A 23,454-nucleotide genomic window follows, 5' to 3' on the forward strand; every position below is an offset into this window, starting at 1 on the left:
ATAATGTGCATTTTTTATGTGCTTATTTGCCATCCATTTATCTTTTTAGTTGTAGGTCTGTATAAATCTTTTGCCCATTTTGAAATTTGGTTGTTTGCTTCTTGTTGAGTTTTGAGATTTCCTTATATATACTGTATACAAGTCTTTTGTCAGATAAGTGCTTTGCAAATACTTTCTCCTGGTCTGTAGATCCCCTGTTCATTCTCATCACTATCCTTTCTGCTTCATTCTTCTGTCTGTCTATTTATGTGCCAATACCACACTGTTTTGATTAGCTTTACCATGTTTTAATATCTGGTAAGGCTGGTCGCCTCCATCTTACTATGTAGTTTGAGTTTTCTGGGTAGTCTTTACGTTTCTATTTTTTATGTTAATATTAGAATGGACTCATATAATTCAAAATTCTTACTTACATTTTTAGTGGGATTAAATTACACTTTCAATTTACTTTGGGGAAACTGGTATCTTTGTGATCTTGAGTGTTCTTTTTCAATATCATGATATGTTTCTCATTTGTTCAAGTCTTCTGTTCATATTCTTGTGTAGCATTTTAAAGTTTTATTCATATTGATCTTATACTTACTGTTATGTTTATTCCTAGATTTATCTTTTCTTGATGGTATTGTAATGGCATCTTTTTCCAATATATTTTTAAAATTTCTTGTTTGCACATCTGACAAATATTGTTTTCTGCATGTTAATTTTTAACCTATCCACCCCATTGAACTTTCTTACCATTTCTAATTGTTTCGGCTTATTCTTTTAAGGTTTCCAGATATATAATTTGTAGTTTTTTCAATTTCTATATCTCTTAATACTTTATCTTTTCTAATTGTGCTATTATTTCCAAAAAAAATGTTAAACAAGAGTGGAGATAATGGCTATGGGTTCTTTTTTCTGTTTTTAATAGGTATGTTTCAAGTGTTTGATCATTTAACATGATAGCAGCTTTGAAGAAGAGGTAGACTTGGTTTTTATCATCATAAAATTTTTGTCATTGTAGTGCCTGCTGGCTGCTGAAGTGCCTGGATTTGGGGTGGGAGAGAGAAGGGTAATTTGGGTCATTGCACAGCGTTTTATCAGAACACACACATGTGAACTCTTGTCATTTTATTTGTTTGTTATATATCTATTTCTTCAGTTTTTGGCATTCATAAGTTGTTGTATCTCATCCAAAGTTCTTTAAGTCACAAAATGTCCCTTCACCTTTTCTTCTCTGAGCTTTTTATTCAGAAGTCTCCCCTCATCAAGAGACTGGCTTATATACAAGAGGAATGACATGTGGTTGTGGGTTTTGCTTCTTTCTCAGCTTCCCTGCTGCTCTGTGCTATCACACTGGAATCTTCAGTGACATTTCCTGCCACACTCATGGCAGTTCATGACCCTGCATCTTAGCATTCTCTCAGTGGGTAGCTAGGGGCTCTTATTTTGTAAAAATTCATTGTCTTTTTTAATTTTAAAAAGAGTAGAGTTTGTCTATATTTGCACACTTTGATTCAGGAATCATCTGGAGTAATTTTGAAATGAGCAAAATGTACATGTAGCCCTTCAAAATAGTTGCTTTATGTTACCTGCCTCCTCAGTGCAGTAGAGAGTGGTCAGTCTCACAATCTGAAGAAAGAATATGCTGACACTAATGAAAATGATATTTTGCAAAGGCTTTAAAAATTTCTCTTTTGGAAACAAGCTCAGGATTGGCTTTTGTGCCATATAAAATCTAACTAATTGCTTAATAGTCACATTGCCTTTTTTACATGAAATGATTCTGCTTAAATGCTCACCTCACTTTTCAGTTACTGAATAATTTTGGCCCATATCTGAAAATTAAATTAATCAACAAACACTGAAAATTTAACATTACTGGAGAATTTCAAATAAATGTCCCGAACAGGTTTGTTCTTTGCCTTTCTCTTAGGCAGTTCAAAAGGTATATTGCCTTTTAATTTTTTCCAAAGGTAGAATTATTTTCCTCACAAATTAACAATAAGCAAATTTATCCATTTAACTTTTAGTGAATTATGAATATTTTATGAAGTAGAAACTTGGCACTCACCTTTTAAAAATCAACTCTTGTTGAGTAGGCTGAGGAGGAGGAAGAAGAGGAGGGGTTGGTCTTACTGTCTCAGGTGTGGCAGAAATGAAAGAAGTGGAGGTTGAAGGGGAGGCAGGAGAGGCAGACACTAGGTGTAACTTTATAGAAATACATTGCCCCTGTTAGCATAGTTGCAGTGATGATTTCATAATTTTTTTTACAATGGTTCTTTAAATGGATTCATTTATCTTGAAATGGAAGGCAACTGCAGCTACAGTCCTCAATCTAAAGTACGTATCAAGCAATTCAACTTTTTATTTTAATGTCATGAGTTTTCTCTGCTTCTTGGAAGCACTTTTGGCAACACTAGTGGCACTTTCTATGGGTCCCATGGTTTTACTTAAGGTTTATGATATTGCACTAAACATGATGTAAAATGCACAAAAACCATGAGAGATCACTTTTTACTGCAAGAGACAATTTACTGGAGAGACAAACTGCTGGCTAGGAGATGACTAGCATTGCATGGTGTTTTGAGTGGATACTTGTAACACTGGAGCTCAGGGAAATAGCAACAGGGAGTGGCTATAAAATTATTACAGTAGTATAATATGTACTATAGTTAATTTTATGCAGTTATGATTTAATACTGTATCTTTATGTTTGCTTACATTTCTCTCAGCTGCAAATGGTGCATTCTTTGGACTACAAGTGTTTGTGTTCACAGTGCTGATAAATTGTAAGTTTTTATGACAGATTTTTGTAGATCTTATATTAGTCAATGATAAAATAGACTAGTCTTTACATACATTTATCCATTCAAGTCACACCCAACTTTTTCTTAAGTTTTCTAATATTTCTAGGCTACAAGATTTATCCGAAAGTTTTCTCAGATTGTCTCATATCTCCAACAAAATTTGCAATATATTTACTGACAAAACATTGTGTATTAGTGGACCCATGCAGTTCAAACTCCTGTTGTTCAAGGGTCAACTATATAATACACCTGGTGAAGCAATGCGTATTCTCATCTTTCAAGTTTCTTTGGTGATTTTAGAACATTGAAGAAGATCTAATTGATAACACACAACACTTAGTATCACTTCCATTGTTCCAACTCTTAGTCAAGTCTTTCAAATACCATAACTATGCTCAGATCTTTCTCTTGTCACTCTTTACTTTTAACTTTCAAGTAGAACTTCCCCCTTTTCCTTCCTCTCTCACTCTTTCCTTATGCTTCTGCTAGTTTTCCTCTCTGCTTAACAACATTCTCTCTTTTTCTGTTCTCTGCCTACAAAGTATTTCAATTACCACAACAAAATATAAGAGATAGCAAGGAGAGGTGAAAATCTACATGTTCTAGAAATGTCCTTGGGAAAAGGGAGAAGAGATAGTAATCAGGTTATTAATGTTACACATTTGGGAATTATCTTTGGCCTTTATTTCCTCTTACTTTCAGTATCTAATAAAGTACAGCATCTTGAAAATGTGGCCTTCTAAATGCTAAACATTTGTTTTAACATATGATTTAACATATGTTGTAACATATGATAGTTTCAGGAATAAGTATTATAGTATAAAACCATGGTTGACCTTAGCAAGGAGAGTTTCAGTGGAGTGGTGTAAGTGGAAGACATAGTGAAGAGTGTAAAGCAATGCAGGAAAGGGTAAGGAAGTGGAGAATAGGTGAATTCAACATTTGTGAAAATTTGTTTGAGCAGTGGAGAAGAATAAATAAAAGTGTAAATGAATGAACGAATATACTATGTTGCACTCTATTACAGTTATAAAGTCTTTTACCTCCAGAGGCAGCAGCTTTACCAGTTACATTACACTTACTGAGTTTTTATTGAGATTGCAGGTGCCAAAATTACAGATTTCCAGTGGAAGCCTAAGTTGTAAACTTTCTCTTTAAGCCTCCAGTTTAGTATCACAGGAATTATTCAAGAACAGACTAGCAACCTGATAAAGGGCTTATAAGGAGGTTAAATTATCAGGTGTGTATATTTAGTAGTGATAAACTTTATGATCTCTTTCAATTCTGAGATTCTAGTATTTTATGGCTTAAGCAGTCATTCAGGCATAGAACCAATTTTGTTCCCTAAATTTGTGGTCATTCTACTCATGTTCTCAAGTTATAAAGTGATAATACTATTGTGTGATTTACAGACTATTTGGTTTTATTTTACTTGGCTGAGCATATTTTATAAAGTGAGATTTAAGAGTTCTAGATTTGGATACCTGAAGCAGAAATTCAGACTGTCCAGAAGTATTTAGTGGCTCCTTGTCCTTAAAATGCTTAAGTTTAATGGTGGATAAGACATAAAGCCCCAAAACATTTAAGTCAGTAATTTAAAAATGTTTTTACAATAGCACCTTTTCTCCTCAGTGAAGCACTATGCCATATTCTAGTGGTGCAGAAGTAATTGCAGTTTTGGACTGTGAATTTTACATCATTATATCTGGGCTCAAACACATCTTTATTAATTAAAATAGGAGCCATTACAATCAATGCATTTTTGCCAATGAGAAATGAATTTGTTTATCCCTGTAGTGTAAAAATCCACGCTTTGGGATTCAACAAACTCTTGGAGAGCACTTTCTGCATCCTGCTGGTTATGGAAGCATTTTCCCTGCAAAAAGTTGTTGAGATGCTTGAAGAAGTGGTAGTTGGTTGGTGAAAGGTCAGGTGAATATAGCAGATGAGGCAAAACTTCACAGCCCAATTCATTCAAATTTTGAGGCATTGCTTGTGCGATGTGCAGTTGGGTGTTGTCATGGAGAAGAACTGAGCTCTTTCTGTTGATCAGTGCCGGGTGCAGACATTGCAGTGTTCAGCACATCTCATCAATTTGCTGAGCATACTTCTCAGATGTAATGGTTTTGCTGGGATTCAGAAAGCTGTAGTGGATCAGACTGGCATCCGACCACCAAACAGTGACCATGGCTTTTTTTTGGTGCAAATTTGGCTTTGGAGCTTCTTGGTCCAACCACTGTGCTGGTCATCACCAGTTGTCGTATAGAATCTATTTTTTTGTTGCATGTCACAATCTGATTGAGAAATGGTTTGTTGTTGTTGCACAGAATAAGAGAAGACAACACTTAAAATGACAATTTTTAAAAAATTTTTGGTCAGCTCATGTGGCACCCACTTATTGAGCTTTTTCACTTTTCCAATTTGCTTCAAATGCCAAACAACCATAGAATGGTCGACGTTGAATTCTTTGGCAACTTTTTGTGTAGTTGTAAGAGGATCAGCTTCAATGATTGCTCTCAACTGACCATTGTCAACTTCTGATGTCCGGCTACTACGCTTCTTATCTTCAAAGCTCTCGACTCCTTTGCAAAACTTACTGAACTACCACTGCATTGTATGCCCGTTACAGTTCCTGGGCCAAATGCATTATTGATGTTGTGAGTTGTCTCTGTTGCTTTATGATCCATTTTGAACTTGAATAAGAAAATCACTTGATTTTGCTTTTTGTCTATCATCATTTCCATAGTCTAAAATAAATGTAAAATAAACAGTAAGTAACAGGTCATTAGCCAAAAAACATAAAGCGAGAACTGCACATTAAAATGATATATAGCATAACCACATTTATTTAAGAACACATTCCGATATCAATCTGCAAATTTCAACAATGCAAAAATCACAATTACTGTTGCACCAACCTAATACATTTAGCAGATAAAAGAGAAACTGTTCTTGCTGAGGTAGAAAAAATGCACTCAGAGCCCTGTCTACCTAACTTCTTTATTTAAACTTTCACCCCAATCACACACTCACACTGCATATAAAAAGCAAACATATTCATACACATATATTCCTTAGGGCCCTGTAGAACATCATTTGAACATGACCAATTAACACTAAGTAAACAATGCAAGACAATTAATGATTAACTTACAAAACGAGTGGTATCATTCAGAGATGGAAGATATTAATATCCACAAGGGACATTTTATGGCCTGTGTATAATTTATCTATTGCTGTGTAATAAATGCCCTAAAACTTAGAAGCTTAAAAGAATAATATTTATTATCTTACAGTTACAGTGGGTTAGGAAACTGAGCGTAGCTTAGTGGGGTCTTCCAGTTCAGGGACTCTTGCAAATCTTCAAGGTGCAGACAAGAGCTGCAGTCATCTCAAGTTCTACTGTACAGTATGTGCTCATAAGTTCTTTGTTTTTGATAGGATTCTTTCAATTCTGAGATTGCAGGATCATTCAAGTTCATTGCAGGACCTTGGATGGGGTACATCCATTCTTCTCTGACGATTGCTTGTCTCAGTTGCTTGCCAGTTGGGCCCTTCCATGAGGCAGCTCAGAGAATAGCAGCTGGCTTCATCACAGTGAAAGATAGCACAAAGGAGTATGAACAAGATGGAAGTCACCATTTCACAAATATAAAAAAATCTATACATTTATAATCAATATTATTTAAGTTCTTAAACATGAGAAATGTTTTACCAGTTATACTGATTCCGGTGATTTTTGTGTTTAAAAACTTTTCAGACTTTTTGTATTTTTAGACTTTTTTTGTGTCCAGAAACTTAATGACTATTTGTCTTTAAAATATTCTACACTTCACATATCTAAGTTCTATGGAATATTTCATAAATTCGAAGGAGAAACAGGAAGTTGATGGGAGATGTGATGATGCCATTAGGCAAAGCTTAATGTCTTATGTTAAAGGTAATCACATTTCCCTCTTTGAGGTGTGTGCACTGACTCTATTCCTGCCATAATATTGAGTCCCACAACCACACGCTGATGAAGAGCCGGAACCATTGTCAGGGGTACTTACTTGTCACTTCAGAACAAATTATCCTAAAAAGAACGAGACCAGAAAGCAGGTTGCTGTGAATTGGATGTTGACATGGCAATGAGATAATGTGAAGTGAGCAGCTGTGGGTAATAGGATAACTGATACTGAGTGATCTACATGAATGTCATGCAAACAAGGCACACTTTGAAAAGTGAGTTTTCTCTTCCATAACCCTTACTGAATTCCACACACAGGATTTCTAAATGCAAGACAATGGAATTCTTTCAGAAGCACTTCAGTAATCATGCCTCATTTTCTCAAGGAGAAACAGAGAGCAGCAAATAAAAAGAGCTGCATTTTCCTAAAAGAAAAGAAAGTACTGGATTAATTAAGGGTTTGATGCTTTTCTTCTAATACTTTTCCTGAAACATCTGGAATCGCAGAGCTGGAAGGTAGTGTTAGGCCTTAAAATATTTTTGCCTTTCCAGAGAAGGAGTCTTTTTAAGAACAGAAAAGCCTGGGGACTGGGGTGAAATCTATTGCACAGGAATCCTTGGGCTGCCTCACCTCTCCAAGAGCTCTTTGCATGTTGCTTGGGACAAGCCTATAAATTTTATCAACATTCTCTCTCTCCTACTTTTGTCTGAATTTACATCATATTTTCCCCAATTTAGATCCTTACAATCCATCATTCACCATACTAGTGCATTCTACTGGCCACTACTGATTCTTCATACAACAGTTACTTTAATATATGTGGCTCAGTGTTGCCCCTAGTGGGAGATCTTGCTATTGCCTCCTTCCCACCTCCACCCTATGTCCTCCCACTCCACCACTCACATCCTGTTCCTTGTTGGTTGCCCGTTAGCTTTCTGCTGGACCCTCAAGAGACCACTGGAGCTCCTATCTGCACTGCACTGAAAATTGCCCGGCCTTGAAAAATATTGCCCTGCCAGTCTGCTCTTCCAAGGACTTAATGAGTCCCTTAAAAGTATTCTGTTTTTACTCTCCTTTGGAAAACTGACTTCAAACAGTCATACAAATTTTGATAGTGATATCTCTTCCCAGCTCCCTGAGATTTCCTTGCTTCAAAAGGCAAGGCCCTTTAATGTTACAGCTTTCTTATCCCTCCCTCTGTGTACAAGATTTAAGACATTGCTTAGGGGAAAGCCCGTGTGGAGTATTTCAACCCTGATTATCGTCACATTCTAAGACATGGTGCTTTCAGGTGCTGGAATAAGGGACATGCCACTACCCCCATAAATCTTTGGATTTCTTGTGTCTTGCATACAATTACGTTCTTTAGGAAAAGAGCCCAGATTTGTTGTTTCTGTAATCATGTTTCTGCTGTCCTCAGAGTCCTACAATGACCACTCATAGTACAGTTAATTCCTGGAGGACAAAGTCACTCAGGCACATGCTTGATATGGGTTGGCTGTGTCCCCACCCCAATCTCATTTTGAATTCCCACGTGTTATGGGAGGAACCCAGTGGGAGGTAGTTGAATCATGGGGGCAGGTCTTTCCCCTACTGTTCTCATGATAGTGAATAAGTCTCACGAGATCTGATGGTTTTTAAAAAAGGAGAGTTTCCCTGTACATCTCTCTTCTCTTGTCTTCCATCATGTGAGTCATGCCTTTCACCTTCCACCATGATTGTGAGGCCTCCCCAGCCATGTGGAATCGTAAGTCTAATGAACCTCTTTCTTTTGTAAATTGCCCAGTCTCGGGTATGTCTTTATCGGCAGAGTGAAAATGGACTAATACAATGTTCTAAGGCTTTCTACCTCTCTTTATCTTGAAGAGTAAAACCTATAAGGTTAAATACTATATTGGGTGGCTCAGAAAGTTAGAAAGCAATGGGAAATAAAGTACTAATGTAAAAAGGATTTTGAAGAGATATCCCAACATGAACTATAGTCAATAGGAAAATGGCATGGTCAAGGTGAAGCTTGAGATATGCTTCAAAGGAAGAGCAGTTGACTAAGAATAGGAACAGGCAGGAGGGATGAATAACCATATATATCTATGTGATTTGCGCACTCAATATAGGCTAAAGACACTGACTCTTGTTCATTGTAATAAAAAGACAATATTTTTGTGTGTTCTTAGAAAATTAATGGCTTTACAATTATGCAGTCTGTTTTTGGAATGTCAAGTTGAATACTTCACAGTAAGAGAAGAAAAACAAGTTAGTTCGTAACTCAGGAGAGTGGTGTAATGGGAAATTTCATCCTTTGTATAATGCATATTATTGTGGTTTTTGAAAGTCCTATCCAAAATATTGAAATAAATCTCTCTATATCCATATGCAACTATCTATTCAGAAGGAGACTACATCAGGATATAAATACAATTAATTCATTACAAAGAACAAAAAAACTTTTAAAGGCAGACATTTGATATTTTGCCCATTCTTTTCATTTGTAAGTACATGTAATTTATGACACTGTCAAAGGTCTTCAGAGAAACAGAAACAATAGAATGTGTAGATAGGTAGGTAGGTAGGTAGCTAGCTAGATAGATAGATACGGATATAGATATATAGATATAGATATAGATATAGATATAGATGAATATATAGATAGATTTATTTTAAGGAATTGTCTCACATAATTATGGAAACCAGCAAGTCCAAATTCTTCAAGATGGGGAGGCAGTCTGAAGGCTGTCAGGCGGGAGATTCAAGAAAAGATGATATTGCAATTCAAATCCAAAGGGACTCTGCTGCAGCATCCACTCTTGTTGAGGGTAGGACAGTTCTTTTTTTTTTTAATCTGGACATTCAATTGATTGAATGAAACCCACCCACATTACATAGAGTAATCTGCTGTACTCAGAGTCCACCAGTTTAAATGTCAGTCTCATCCAAAATGTCCTCACAAAAACATACAAAATAATGTTTGGCAACGTAATCTGGGTACCATGCCTAACCTAGATGACACTCAAAATTAACTATTAGAGACACTTGGTTTCATATATTTATATGAAACATATATATATATATGAAACATATATACATGAAACTATATATATGAAACATATATGAAACATATATATGAAACATATATATATGAAACCAAGTGTATATATGTATGTATATATCCTGTAATCCTAATGATAGTGGATAAGTCACTCAGCTCATTTTTCCAGTCCGCAGTCTTATGTATAATGAGAAGACAAGATTTTTAAGTTTCATCCTATTCTAACCTTACTATGTCCTTTTCCCTAATACAGTGTCTTTCTCATTTTTCTACCCCTCTTCCCCACAAAGATAATTTTTTTTTTCTGAGACGGAGTCTCTCTCTGTCACGCAGGCTGGAGTGCAATGGCGTGGTCTTGGCTCACTGCAACCTCTGCCTCCTGGGTTCAAACAATTCTCCTCTTGACTAGCTGGGAGTACAGGCACGTGCCACCATGCCCAGCTAATTTTTTGTACTTTTAGTAGAGATGGGGTTTAACCATATTGGCCAGGCTGGTTTTGAACACATGACCTCAAATGATCCACCCACCTCAGCCTCCCAAATTGCTGGGATTACAGGTGTGAGCCACCGTGCCTGGCCTCCCACAAATATAATTTTATAGATATATAACTGTTCCAGCAGAAGCAGGTGATAATTAATGGATCTAATTGTAAGAGGCTGACACCAATGATGGCTCGTTTTTATCTATGTGAAGATAATATTCTCATCCATTGTTGGAAGAATGTTTGAGCTGAGTTGCCTTTTAATACATGCTGATAGGCTTGAGCTCTCTTATCCTCATTTTATCAACGGGTTTACCTTAAAGCAAAAAGTACGCATAATGAGAACACTTGCTATTATTTTAGTATAGACTGTGCCTTTAGAACAGAGATAACTGGCATCTGGGAAATTTAAAGACCTTATTCACATTAGAGCTGTGTTCTCTAATCAACTGAGTGTGCGAGGCTAATGATCTAAGGTTTGTCTGCATGGCTATCTCACTAGGATTCATGGAAAAAAATAGCTTACTAATTAAAATACCAATCTCAAAAGGCATAATGATGTTAAACAGATCCTATCAAAATTTGTAACTTCAGACATGAACACTACATGCAAAGTTGCTAAGAGCACTTGGCTTTTCTGAATTAAGGAACAGAAAAGTAGGGCATTAGGAAGTATAAGTATAAACTTATTTAAATTTCACAATTATTAATACATTGTCCTATGTTTCTTATGTTTGCAAATAAGTTTCTGCTGTCACTAATCAGAAATGGTAATGATCAGTATGTTTTAAAAAAACAAAGTGAACTTTTCTTCCTAGAGTGCAAGGGCATCACTGAAGGTTGAGCCAGTGCCACACAGATGCTTGGCTCTGGGGATTTCCCTAAGACTCTGCCCTGTGCATACAGCCTTGGACTCACTGTCTTCATAAATAGCTTAATTGTCTTAGTGGAAAAGCATGTGAAACAGCTGGAAAGATTTCTTAAAAAGGATTATCGGCTGGGTGCAGTGGCTCACACCTGTAATGCCAGCACTTTGGGAGGCTGAGGTGGGTGGATCATGAGGTCAGGAGATCGAGACCATCCTGGCTAAAACGGTGAAACCCCATCTCTACTAAAAATACAAAAAAAAAAAAATAGCCAGGTGTGGTGGTACATGCCTGTAGTCCCAGCTACTTGGGAGGCTGAGGCAGGAGAATCACTTAAACCCGGGAGGCAGAGGTTGCAGTGAACTGAGACTGTGCCATTGCACTCCAGCCTGGGCGACAGAGCAAGACTCCATCTAAAAAAAAAAAAAAATTATCAACAAAAGTAGATAAGATAGATATTATACAGAATATTGATATAATTACACATATACACTCATATTTCTTTAAGAAAATTATTTATAATGTGGGCATTGTCTAGTACGAAATAATTTTAAAATAAATAGATACGTTTTAATTTTATAATTAAGGAAATCTAAATTTCAGTCATTGCATTGTAGAATTAATTTAGCTAACTTTACCCAAAAGATCTATGTGATATTTGTGTAAGATTTGTGGAGACAGTCTTCCTTAAAAATAATTATGTTGAGGTCATTTATCACAGAATATTAGAACATTCCAAAATTGTAACCAAAATTGACTTATCAAAACTCAGAAAGTTTAACTAAAATTAATTCTCAAATAACAAATAGGCATGTTATGAACATTGCATGAATTTTATGTCCTTAGAGAATAAATCTTCACATGCAACAATGGTCTTTGAAATGTACTCATTTCTTGTAAAAGAAAAATTGTACACTGCAAATATAATGAATAGCAACACCAAGTATACTTGAAGCAAGACTTACGGTGCTTGAGCCATCAAGATTCTCCTGTTTAACCTAACGTTGTTGCTTTTGAAATCTGAAATTTTTTAAATATGTCATATTGATGATGGATCCAGAATGCTAAAGTCATTTTACAGTCTACAGAAAAAGTAAATATTCTGTTAACTGCTATGTAACAGTCAGTTAACTGTTAAACTGCTATGTGTCAGTTATGTAACTGGTCCAGTTAAATAAATATCCAAATATGTGTGTGTCTAAATTTTGAGTTCTTTTATTGTGAAGTTATGCCTATAAGATCACCCCAAATTATCTTTAAATTCAATTCAGTAAGCATTTTTCAGTTTTTTTTTCCTCCACTAACATGTGGACAAAAAAATGCATGAATTGAGTATAACACTGCTGACCATTTTCTCTGTGATGCGTCTGTTGCTTTTCAGTTTAGCTTTCACATAGGCCTCTGGCGATATCATTATTTCTGTGATTGTATTTGTACCTCTCTCTTTTCTGGCTTCATTTTGCAAGGGAAAGCAATAGGTTCTTTCTCCCCTAGGTTAGATGCATTCTCTCTCAGGACTCTCATCTTCTATATGGATTCAGTTGTATAGAAATGACTGTTCTCTCTAGCTCATTCATCCTGATAAGCCACACTCTCTTAAGTGCCATATATTCTGCTTGCCGTATGATTTTGTGCTTATAGCACAAATCAATTTTGCACTGTTATAAACAAGCAAAGGTTTATTGATGATATGTGATGAGATGTCCAATAAAAAATGTTTAAACTCACAAGAAATAATCAGATAGTATTTCTTACATTCCAAAGATCTGCCATGGGATCCTTTAGCTATGGAATTTCCATGACAATTATTAATTTCTATCATTTAGTCATAAACATGTTACCTGATTCCTTCATTAGAAAATTACTTATTATCAACTTTATAGGTACAATTATAGATAAGATTCTAGGAAACTGTAAAAATTTAAGATAAATAATAATTTAATTTGTCAATTTAGAAGTACCCTCCTACATCTCAATATTAACAACCATATTTTCTTCTATACAGTGCACAGAATTAATATAGTATACAATTTGAAGTTGCCTTTTAAATGTAGGAAATTAACTTATTTCTTACAGTTATTACAGAAAATTGACAGAAAGAGCTCATGATGAAGGCTAATGCATCATAGTGAAGACTGAGACATCATAGGCTGATTCTTGCGGATGTAACTGCTAAGGTCTGAGTATGTCCCCCAAAGTTTATATGTTAAACCCTAATTGCCCATGTAATAGTATTAAAAAGTAGGGCCTAAAGGTGATTAAGTCATGAGGGCAGACCCCTCATGGAATTAGAGACCCTTATGGAAAGGACCCTGGGAGTGGGTTCATTCTCCTCTGCACTTCTGCCATGTGAGGTGACAGCATTTGTCCTCTTTGGCCTTTCTGCTCCTTCTACCTTGTGAGGACGTAGCCTTCATCCTCTCCAGAGGAAGTAGCAGTCAAGGCACCATCTTGGAAGCACAAAGCAACCCTCGCTAGACACCAGACCTGTCGGCGCCTTGATCTTGTATTTCTTAGCTTCTAGAGCTGTGAGAAATACCTTTCTATTGTTTATAAATTACCCAGTCTGTGGTATTCTGTTATAGTAGCACAAACAAACTAAGACAGTAACAAAAGCTCATTTAACAGGAAGAGAAGGCTCTATTTTCTCTCCCCTGCTTCATCTTGTGACACTCTTGCTCTTACTCTCTGCTCCAGCAACCCCTTCTTACAGTTCCTCAAATGGGCCAAGCTTTTTCTTGCCTCAGGGTGTTTGTATATGCTGTTTTCTCTGATTGAAATGCCCTCCCTCCTTACTCTTCACCTAGGTAATTCTCACTCATACTTCAGAAAGGACTTTAGTCAGCCTCCCAATCTAAATAAAGTATCCTTATTATTATTCACATTCATTGAATCTGTTTTTTCCACTTTAGTTTTCTTCAAACTTGGTTATCATTTATTTCCTTACATGTTTATCGTACTCTAAACTGCAAATTCTATGAAGCCAGGGTAAATGTTTCATCATTATGACTGCAGTACCTAACACATTTTAAGTACTCAGTAAGCATTTATTGAATGATGAAAAATTTAATAATTATGGGAATTTCAACTCTCTGAATAGTTCCTGTAAGATGCTTAAAGAGGAGGATAAGATAAAATATTGACCTACTTTTCTGACAACCTCATTTCTTAAAGAGTAGGTGAAGTAATATGAGCATTTGCCTTCCTTGATATAGATATGATAAATAAATACTCTTTTGTAATAAAAACCTTAGAGGAATATAGAAATAGAAAGGGAAGACATTAGTAAACATTGCTATAAAGGTGTATTTACAGACTCATCTGTAAAATGGGAAAAAGACCTGTCCTGCATATATCATATAGTTTTTGTGGAGGTCAAATAAGCTAAGGTAGATAAGTAAACTTTGGAAACTGAAAAGCCTTATATCACTATAACATGATAGTTGCAGTTAAAGCCAGATTTAAAGAAAGAACATTTCAAATATTCAAATAAATAATAGATATCAAATGAAGAAAAAGGCTTTTAAAAATAGAAATCAAAGTTTATATTTTTAGATTAAGTCATTTTATTTTAATTTGAAAATAATGTATTTAAAAAGTTATACAATTATATAAATTTGGAATTGTCTTAATTTTATTGGTCATAATCATTTTTAACATTTTATAGATATTTTGACATTTAATTTTTGTTTTTATTAGGAAAATTGGTGCTCTGTAATTTTATTTTTACTTAGTGATATCATTCTTAATGGATAAATAGTATTTCCTATGTTAAGCTATTCATTCATTCTTGCATCTGTTCACTGATCCAGTAATTGTTCATTGAGCACCTACTCTATATAAAGTACTATGCTTGGTCCTGGAAAGATGGTAGGGTAGTCAATATAGAACATAACAAACAAATTACTCCCTTAAACATTTAGTTCTGGTGCTGACAAATGCTGGAAAGAAAGGTACATGCTGCAAGTGCATTTAATCTGATGACCTAGTTGGAGACTGCAAAGTTAGGGAAGACATATTTTGGGATGAGGTTTGAAAGAGGAGGAGGAGAGGTTAACTAAGCAAATAATCAGAAGACTGGCATATGGAAAGGCCTAAATGAAGAAAGGTACAGGTAAACGGAGTGATTTTCAGAATGGAAACATCTGACAATTGAACCAAAATTTAAAAAAAAATGAAATTCTGAACATCTTGAAAATAATTCCAGTTAGGAAAAACTAGAGAGTAGCATTAAATAAATGAAAAACAAGAAGATCTTTTAAACTCAAATTTTAGAAAAATACCTAAAAATTATGAAAGAAGAGACATAGAATTAAATCTTATTCAAAGATCAACTCAAATGGTCTACAATTTGGTACACCTTCTGTCATCTCCTATGCATAATTCAATTGGGATATCAAACTGAGCTGATACAGTATAGTTATTTTCTACCTTTTGGAAATACGTCATACTAGTTATTGCATAGACTCCCCAGATTATTGCATAAATCCCAAAACATGGACTACACACTGTCTTCATAGATGTGTTTCTATGAATTATTTCTCACATGTATGTAGATGAGTTGTTAGGTATAATAAAATACAAATAAATTTAAAGGCATTACTTCTCCCTAAGAACTAAGCCATCCATTTCTCCTCCTAGCTATGTCACTGAAGCTTAGGCTACCTGACTTGCACTATCAAGATATTAGTTCCAGGCTCATTGGTACTCTCTTCAATTTTGTTTGTCATAATCCTTAATGAAATTTAATATTCACATAGAGAATCCTTACAACGTCTTTATCTCTTGGTTACTTGACATACTTTCCCCTTCCTTCATCCTAACACTGCCATTTGTTACTTATCTTCACTGATCCTTATCTTCACTCAATCAATTTCAAATTTTCACATTCTTCTATAATAGGGAGATATTCATGGACAGATCATTCTCTTTGGGAATATTTTTAAGAATTAAGGAATATATTATGTTTAAATTTGCAAAGTAATTTAGGACTAACAAAACATCTTCTCCTGCATTATGCCTTAGATCTTTCATTGGACAGCTCTCGTCCAGTTCCTCTTGCAACTCTGATAATTAATAAAGTTCAAGTTTGATATGATTTGGCTCTGTGACTCCACCCAAATCTCATCTCTAATTGTAATCCCCATGTGTCAGAGGAGGGGATTGTTGTGGGGTAACTGGATCATGGAGGTGGTTTCCCCTATGCTGTTCTCATGATAGTGAGAGGGTTCTCATGAGATCTGATGGTTTAAAAGTGGCATTTTCCCCTGCACACTCTCTCTTCTGCCACCATGTGAGACGTGCCTTACTCCCTTTCACCTTCACCATGATTGTAACTTTCCTGAGGCCTCTCCAGCCATGTGGAACTGTGAGTCAGTTAAACCTTTTTTGTTTGTAAATTACACAGTTTCAGGTAGTATCTTTATAGAGTGTGAAAATAGATGAGTGCAAAGTTTTGGCTCATATTCTTGAATTAGAATAGTATCAGATGTCCTATAAAATTACTTGAACCTTGGTCATGTACTTCCTTGATATTCTATGTGAGTCATAAAACCAACTTTTCAGAAAAAAAAATCCAAAAACTAGACTTCTGCCTATTTAAGCAATGAGGTAAACCAAAGAAAGTAGAGGAAGGAGGAGGATCTTAAAAGGCAAGAAAACTTATAATTGGAACAGAAAACACATATGTTGCTAGAACTGGGGAAGAATGATGTTGTGATAAACAGTTAATATTTTGCTACTAAGCTTGTTACACTGTTTTGTAAACCTTAAGATATTGCAATATTGCTCCAAGTATTCGACTTCTGTTCTGCGCTCTAAATGGCTTAGAGACAGAAAAACTTCTTTAATTCACAGATTTAAGCATTTAATAGGTCCTCTCTATAAATTGTGATTAGATGGCTTTTTTTTCATGATTCAACTAGTTCAATAATAAATGTCAGCACAGGACACTACATAAATTAATACCTGCGTAAGGAAAAAAGTTTGATTTCTCATGGCAGAGAGCTATCCTGAAACTCAATAAAATATTGAAGAGTATTTGTGTTTTCTAAAGCATAGACAGGTGTTTTTTCATTGCCATTCTGCTATTAATTCATTCATTCATTAAACAAATGTTTATTGAAACCCTACTTTATGCCAGGTGCTGGACTAAGTTCTTGGGGTATAAAGATGAATAGAGACATTCTTTTTTTTTTTTTTTGAGACAGAGTCTCGTTCTGTCCCCCAGGCTGGAGTGCAGTGGTGCGATCTCGGCTCACAGCAAGCTCCGCCTTCTGGATTCAGGCCGTTCTCCTGTTAGCCAGGATGTGTTAACCTCACCGTGTTAGCCAGGATGGTCTTGATCTCCTGACCTCGTGATCCGCCTGCCTCAGCCTCCCAAAGTCCTGGGATTACATGCGTGAGCCACTGCGCCCGGCTGAAAAGAGACATTCTTAACTTCAAGTCTAGGATGGGTGGGAGGCAGACAAGTCAAGCAGCAATGGTAGTACAGAGCTATTGCCATTATGTTGGAATTGTTATAAGAGAAAAAGCAGTAACAATAGGTAGTCTGGTCTAAAGGAATTCAAGGAGAAGCATCATGGAGAAAAGATATATAACTTGAAACCTGGAGGATGAGTAACAGACAGCAAATGAGCTTAGGAGTGAGGTGAGGAGGGTGAGTAAAGTCGGTATCTTAAAGTGGAGCCAGGCTGTGAGAATAAGGAACATTTGAAGAATCAGAGAGGTTAATTTGACTATAGCACAACGTGGAATGGCAATAGGTGAGATAGGCGAGGCACAAGAATATTGGAGAGCCTTATAAGACATATTAAGAAGGGATCCTGAAAATCAGCATGGGACTTTTGATTTATACTTAAGGAAAGAAAAACACACATACATACCATGATATCTACCCTCTTAACAAATTTTTAAATGTACAGTACATTATTGTTAACTATTAGCACAATAGAAATTTGGCAAGATCATTATTAGATGTGTTAAGATGGCTTAATCATTTTTCTTTTGTGTGTGTTTGTCACTCTATTGATGACCGGGCCTGGTTCAGCTAATCTTGCTGACTCCAGATGCCTCTCTCCTCATATGGTGCTGTATACTGCATTTATCATAGGTTTTTAAAAATACTTTGTAGACATGTCTTAGTGAATTCACCTAGGAATTTCATATTTATTATTTAAATATTAATGCTGAAGCAAACACAATAAGCTTCAAAGTAAAACGACTCTAGAGGAAGAGGCCAAGAAATAAAGGTACCAACTAATTTTCCTAATTATATTGACCCAGGGAGGCTGATTAATGTAATATGTGAAACTCTCTAGGCAGGAAACCATGTTTCTCAAAGGTCTCAGAAATTGCAAATCAAGCATGTTTTAGAATTTAGAAAATGTAAAACCTGAGTAAAAGTCTATTAACTGATTTTTAAAATGGAAACACAAACTCAGGAGGCTTACTTTGCTGTTCTGCTGAAGAGCTCGAGATTTATCATCCAAGGAGACTGTTGATTTGGTAATTTGCCCTCTGGCAGGTCTGACATTGGAATAATGCAGAACACTTGATTCAGGTCATAGAAGAAGCAACACTTCGGGCACAACACAACACAACCAAGTGAGCACTGGAAACCTGGTGAGTTCCCGTTTTCTACTTCAAAAGTGCTTCTCAGCCAGTTGAGTCACGGGCAAAATGAGTTTTATAGAATGTTCTCTCCCTTCTTCTGAGATAGAGAATGTTCCATTATACTAACTTGCTTCCCCTATCTCTATCATAATGGTATATTCTCTTTTTCTCACTCAGGATTGTAGACTTTTGTGCTTTGGGGTATCTTTAACTCTCTTTACCCCAACATCCAGGAAGAGAACAAAAAGTTGTTCCTTCTTCATGATGGCACATTTTCATTCTTCTGGAAATGACTTTACTCCCATAAAATACTCCCCTAAGCAGCTTCAAGACTGAGGGAGAACATAGCCCCTTTCTTTGAATATCTGAGGAGCTGTGGTACAGAAGCAGCAGGCTGACCTGTGTTGCCTCACAGGGCAGCGAGAAGACTGGGCATCTGATCTGTGCTGCAGACCACTGTGTTCAACATCCAGCAACCTCACAAAAGAGTGAATCTCTTATTTCTTTATTCTAAGCAGAGTTCAGATGATCCTGTCAGGGAGGTGGTAGAAGAGATTTCTACATGGGAAACGTAGTTGGATTTGAATCTGATATTCTACGATTATTTGATTAAATCATTAATGACATATATATTGCAACAATTTATCAACTTTCTCAGCAGAGTATAGGAAATTCAGAGTAGAATTAAGTGTTATATATTAAGGGAAAACACATAAACATGTTCAATGGTATTTTAAAATAACTTTTGGCTTAAAGCATTAAAGCATCTTATTTAGGTACTATCTTCAGAAAATTAAAATTAATCACATATGCTCATCCATCTGCTTTATAATATCCTGGTAATAATACCCAGCATTTTAATTAATTTTAATTTAGTTAATACCCTCGTTTCCGTTTTGCAGAGGAATGCAGCACAACAGTATCTAGATGAGGATATTTTCTGGTATTTGGCAAACATGTATTTATTGAAACCTCATGAAAATAAGCAGAAGCTTTGAAGTTTAAGGTTGTCTAAAAATTTTGGCAGCATGCTGAACATGATAGGCAATTCTAAATGCCAGGTGAGATGTTAGTCAGGGAATCCAAAGTAGACAAGCAACAGGTTTGTGGACAATAATTGAATGTTCTTTCCGCATTGAGGTTTTATAAAAGAAGAAAAATAAACAGAACACAGTTTCTGTCTACCTTTATATAAAAGAATAACACTTTCCTCCTTTTAAGATTATAAGTTGTTTGTTTAAATTCTATAAATGCAGTGCATGGATCTTTGTTGTGGAGGAACTTCATGTTCTAGTTTACTTATTTGGTTAAAATATTTATTAAACGCCTACCACATATCAGGATATACCAAGTGGATATGGAATGGATTACTTTTTGCATGAATTCCTGCAAAACCTTTCTGAACTCTTTCCTTACCTTCAGCAAATACTCCTTCCAGTCCACCCTCCACACTACTGCCAGAGTCATTCTTTTAGAACACAGATTGCCTCACTGTCATAGTTATACTTTATAACGGTTCCCACTGGCAACCAAATGAAACCCAAACACCTGTTCTATCATCTGTTTGTATTTCCAGCCTTGTGTTCTAACACTCCCTTTTGTGTTCTGTTTCACCCATCATAAATGACATACTACAGATTTAAGAACAATTATACTTCCATGCTTTCATATATACCGTTTCCTAGACCTTGAATGCACTTTTACTCATTTTCTGCTTTTGCCCTAGTCAATGGGATATATATTGAAGACACTTCCCATTGACTTAATTTTTATTTCTTCTAAGAGTATCTCTTTAATGAATAAATTTCTCCTTAGTGTCTTGGTTTTGGTAATCTAGTTCCTCTGGTGAATGCAGGGTTGTTAGAAGGGATGATCACGGGGTATGAGAAGAGGAATGACATGGGAGGAAGTATTTATGAAGAGAACTCAGATGAGGAGGCTGACAAAACGTTAATAGAAGCCAAGTAGGCATCTAGCTTTCACTGTCAGTACCAACTGATTCCACCACTCGAGGTTAAAGTCACTCCTCCTTAGGTTGAGAACTTACACATATTTCTGCCTCTTTAAGTATTTTTCAGCACCTTTCTCCCATGAATATTTGTCATCTAGTATCATAATTAGCTTCTTATATTTCTGCCTCCACCACTAGCCTGGTGTTTCTTAAAGGCAACTAGCCTCTACAAGGTTCTTGATGTGATTTGATGAATGAATAGCAGGCCTTGCTTCCACAGAAAGTGACGAAAGAAAATGGTGACTTCCTCAGCATCAGGCATTATGGCAGGCACTGGCTAGGTAGGAAAAAAGACGATTAGGACTCCTTTTCTCATGGAGCTTAGTGTTTGCATGTTGAGTGGTGAGTGACAATTTTTATTATTTTTACTCTCTTTCCAGCTTTAAGGTATAATTGACAAACAAAAATTGTATATATTTATTGTATACAATGTGATGTTGTATACATTGTATACAATGTATACAATAATAAATGTATACATTATAAATTGATTACCACAATCGAGGTAATTAACTTATCTGTCACCTCACTCAGAATATTTTTGTGTGTGCTGAGTACATTTAAGAACTACTCTTTTAGCAATTTTCAACTATACAATACATTATTATTAGCTATAGTCACCATGCTGTAGAGTAGATCTCCAGGATTTATTCATCCCATCTAATTAAAACTTTGTACCTTTTGAGTAACATCTTCCCGTTTTCCCCCCTTTCCTACCCATCCCCATCCCCTGGCAACCATCATTATACCTACTTGTCTTGTGAATTTGAATCTTTATATTCCACATATAAGTGAGTCCATGTAGTATTCATCCTTCTATGCCTAGTTTATTTCACTTAACATAATGTCCTCCAGGATCTTCTATGTTGTCACAGATGACAGAATTTCCTTCTTTTTTTAAGGCTGAATAGTATTCCATTGTGTTCTTCATCCATTAATTAATTGATGGAGATGGATTATTCCACATCTTAGTATTGTGAATAATGCTGCAATAAACATGGGAGTCCAGATAGTCTTTGACATCCTGATTTCATTTCCTTTAGATATGTACCTAGAAATGGAATTACTGGATCATATGGTAGTCCTCTTTTTAATTTTGGGGGGAACTTCCATACTGTTTTCATAATAGCTGTGCTCATGTATACTCTCACTACGAGTGTGCAAGAGTTTTCTCCACATCCTTGCCAACACTTGTCTTTCATCTTATTGGCAGTAGCCATTCAACAGGTGTGAGGTGATATTTTTGTTTGGTTTGTTTTTTTGAGACAGAGTCTTGTTCTGTCACCCAGGCTGGAATGCAGTGGCACAATTTTGGCTCACTGAAACCTCGAGCTTCCAGGTTCCAGCAACTCTCATGCCTCAGCCTCCCGAGTAGCTGGGATTACAGGCCTGCACCACCACGCCTGGCTAATTTTTGCAAGTTTAGTAGAGATAAGGTTTTGCTACATTGCCCAGGCTGGTCTTGAACTCCTGGCCTCAAGTTATCTGCCCACATTGGCTTCCCAAAGTGCTGGGATTACAAGCATGATCCACCGCTTCCAGCCTGTGAGGTGAAATCTGATTGTAGTTTCTTTTTTGTTTCTTTTTAGGCTGAGTCTCATTTTGTTGCCCAGGCTGGAGTGCAGTGGTGCAACCTTGGCTCACAGAAACCTCCACCTCCTATGTTCAAGCGATTCTCATGCCTCAGCCTCCCGAGTAACTGGGACTACAGACACATGCCACCATTCCTGGCTAATTTTTTTGTAATTTTAATAGAGACGGGGTTTGAAATGGCCAGACAAACTCCTGACCTCAGGTGATGTGCCCACCTTGGCCTCCCAAAGTGCTGTGGTTACAAACGTGAGCCACTGCACCCAGCCTGATTGTAGTTTTGATTTGCGTTTCCATCATAATTAATGATGGTAAGCATTTTTTCATATATTAATATTTATTGGCTATTTCTATGTCTTCTTTTGAGAAATGTCTATTCAGGTCCTTTGGCCATTTTCTAATTGAGTTAGTTATTTTCTTGCTATTGAGTTGTTTGAGTTATTTCTGTATTTTGAATATTAACTTCATAGCACATATGTGGTTTGTAAACCTTTTCCTCCATTCTATAGGTTGCCTCTTCATTCTGTTCATTCCTTCCTTTGCAGTGCAGATGCTTTTAATTTGATGCAGTCCTATTTGTCTATTTTTGGTTTTGTTGCCTGTGCTTTTGGGGTTGTATTAAGAAAAATCATTACTCAGACCAATGACAAGAAACTTTTCCTTATGATTTTTTCCAGGAGTTTTAGGTCCTACACTTAAGTCTTTAATCCGTTTGAATTTATTTTTGTATATACTAATAACATGAGATAAAGGTCCAACTTTATCCTTCTGCATTGTGGATAGCCAGTTTTCCCAACACTATTTGTTGAGGAGACTGCCTTTTTCCCACATTGTGCATTATTGGCACCTTTATAGAACATCAATTGACCATAAATGTGTAGATTTATTTCTGGGCTATCTATTCTGTTCTATTAGTCTACATGTCTGTTTTCATGGGCAGACAATTTTTAAAGGAGAGGATCACAGAGAAGTATTACTTGTAATTAGAATATAATATGATGATTGCAATTACTAGGTTCTTTACAATGCTGAACATATAATTAGCTTTGCTTTAAAGGATAATTAGGTGGGTAAGATGAGATAAAAGTAGTATGTTATATAAAATC

The 23,454-nt window shown here is 36.0% G+C and overlaps 2 long non-coding RNA genes across 2 annotated transcripts in view; one reads left to right on the top strand and one right to left on the bottom strand.

Moving 5' to 3' along the window:
* Positions 1-23,454, top strand: part of LOC117981093 (uncharacterized) — a 69,275-nt gene that overhangs the window by 24,256 nt on the left and 21,565 nt on the right. Inside the window, exon 3 of the long non-coding RNA XR_008626044.2 lies at positions 18,659-18,756. This is a non-coding gene — a long non-coding RNA (uncharacterized LOC117981093). The remainder of the gene's footprint in view (positions 1-18,658; positions 18,757-23,454) is intronic.
* Positions 6,049-20,219, bottom strand: LOC134730820 (uncharacterized). The gene is made up of 3 exons (XR_010112796.1): positions 20,164-20,219; positions 18,585-19,278; positions 6,049-6,376 (listed from the first exon to the last, which is right to left on the bottom strand). It is a non-coding gene; the product is annotated as an uncharacterized LOC134730820 (long non-coding RNA).

This window comes from Pan paniscus, chromosome 6 (genome assembly GCF_029289425.2).
Source record: "Pan paniscus chromosome 6, NHGRI_mPanPan1-v2.0_pri, whole genome shotgun sequence".
NCBI classification, from domain to species: domain Eukaryota; kingdom Metazoa; phylum Chordata; class Mammalia; order Primates; family Hominidae; genus Pan; species Pan paniscus.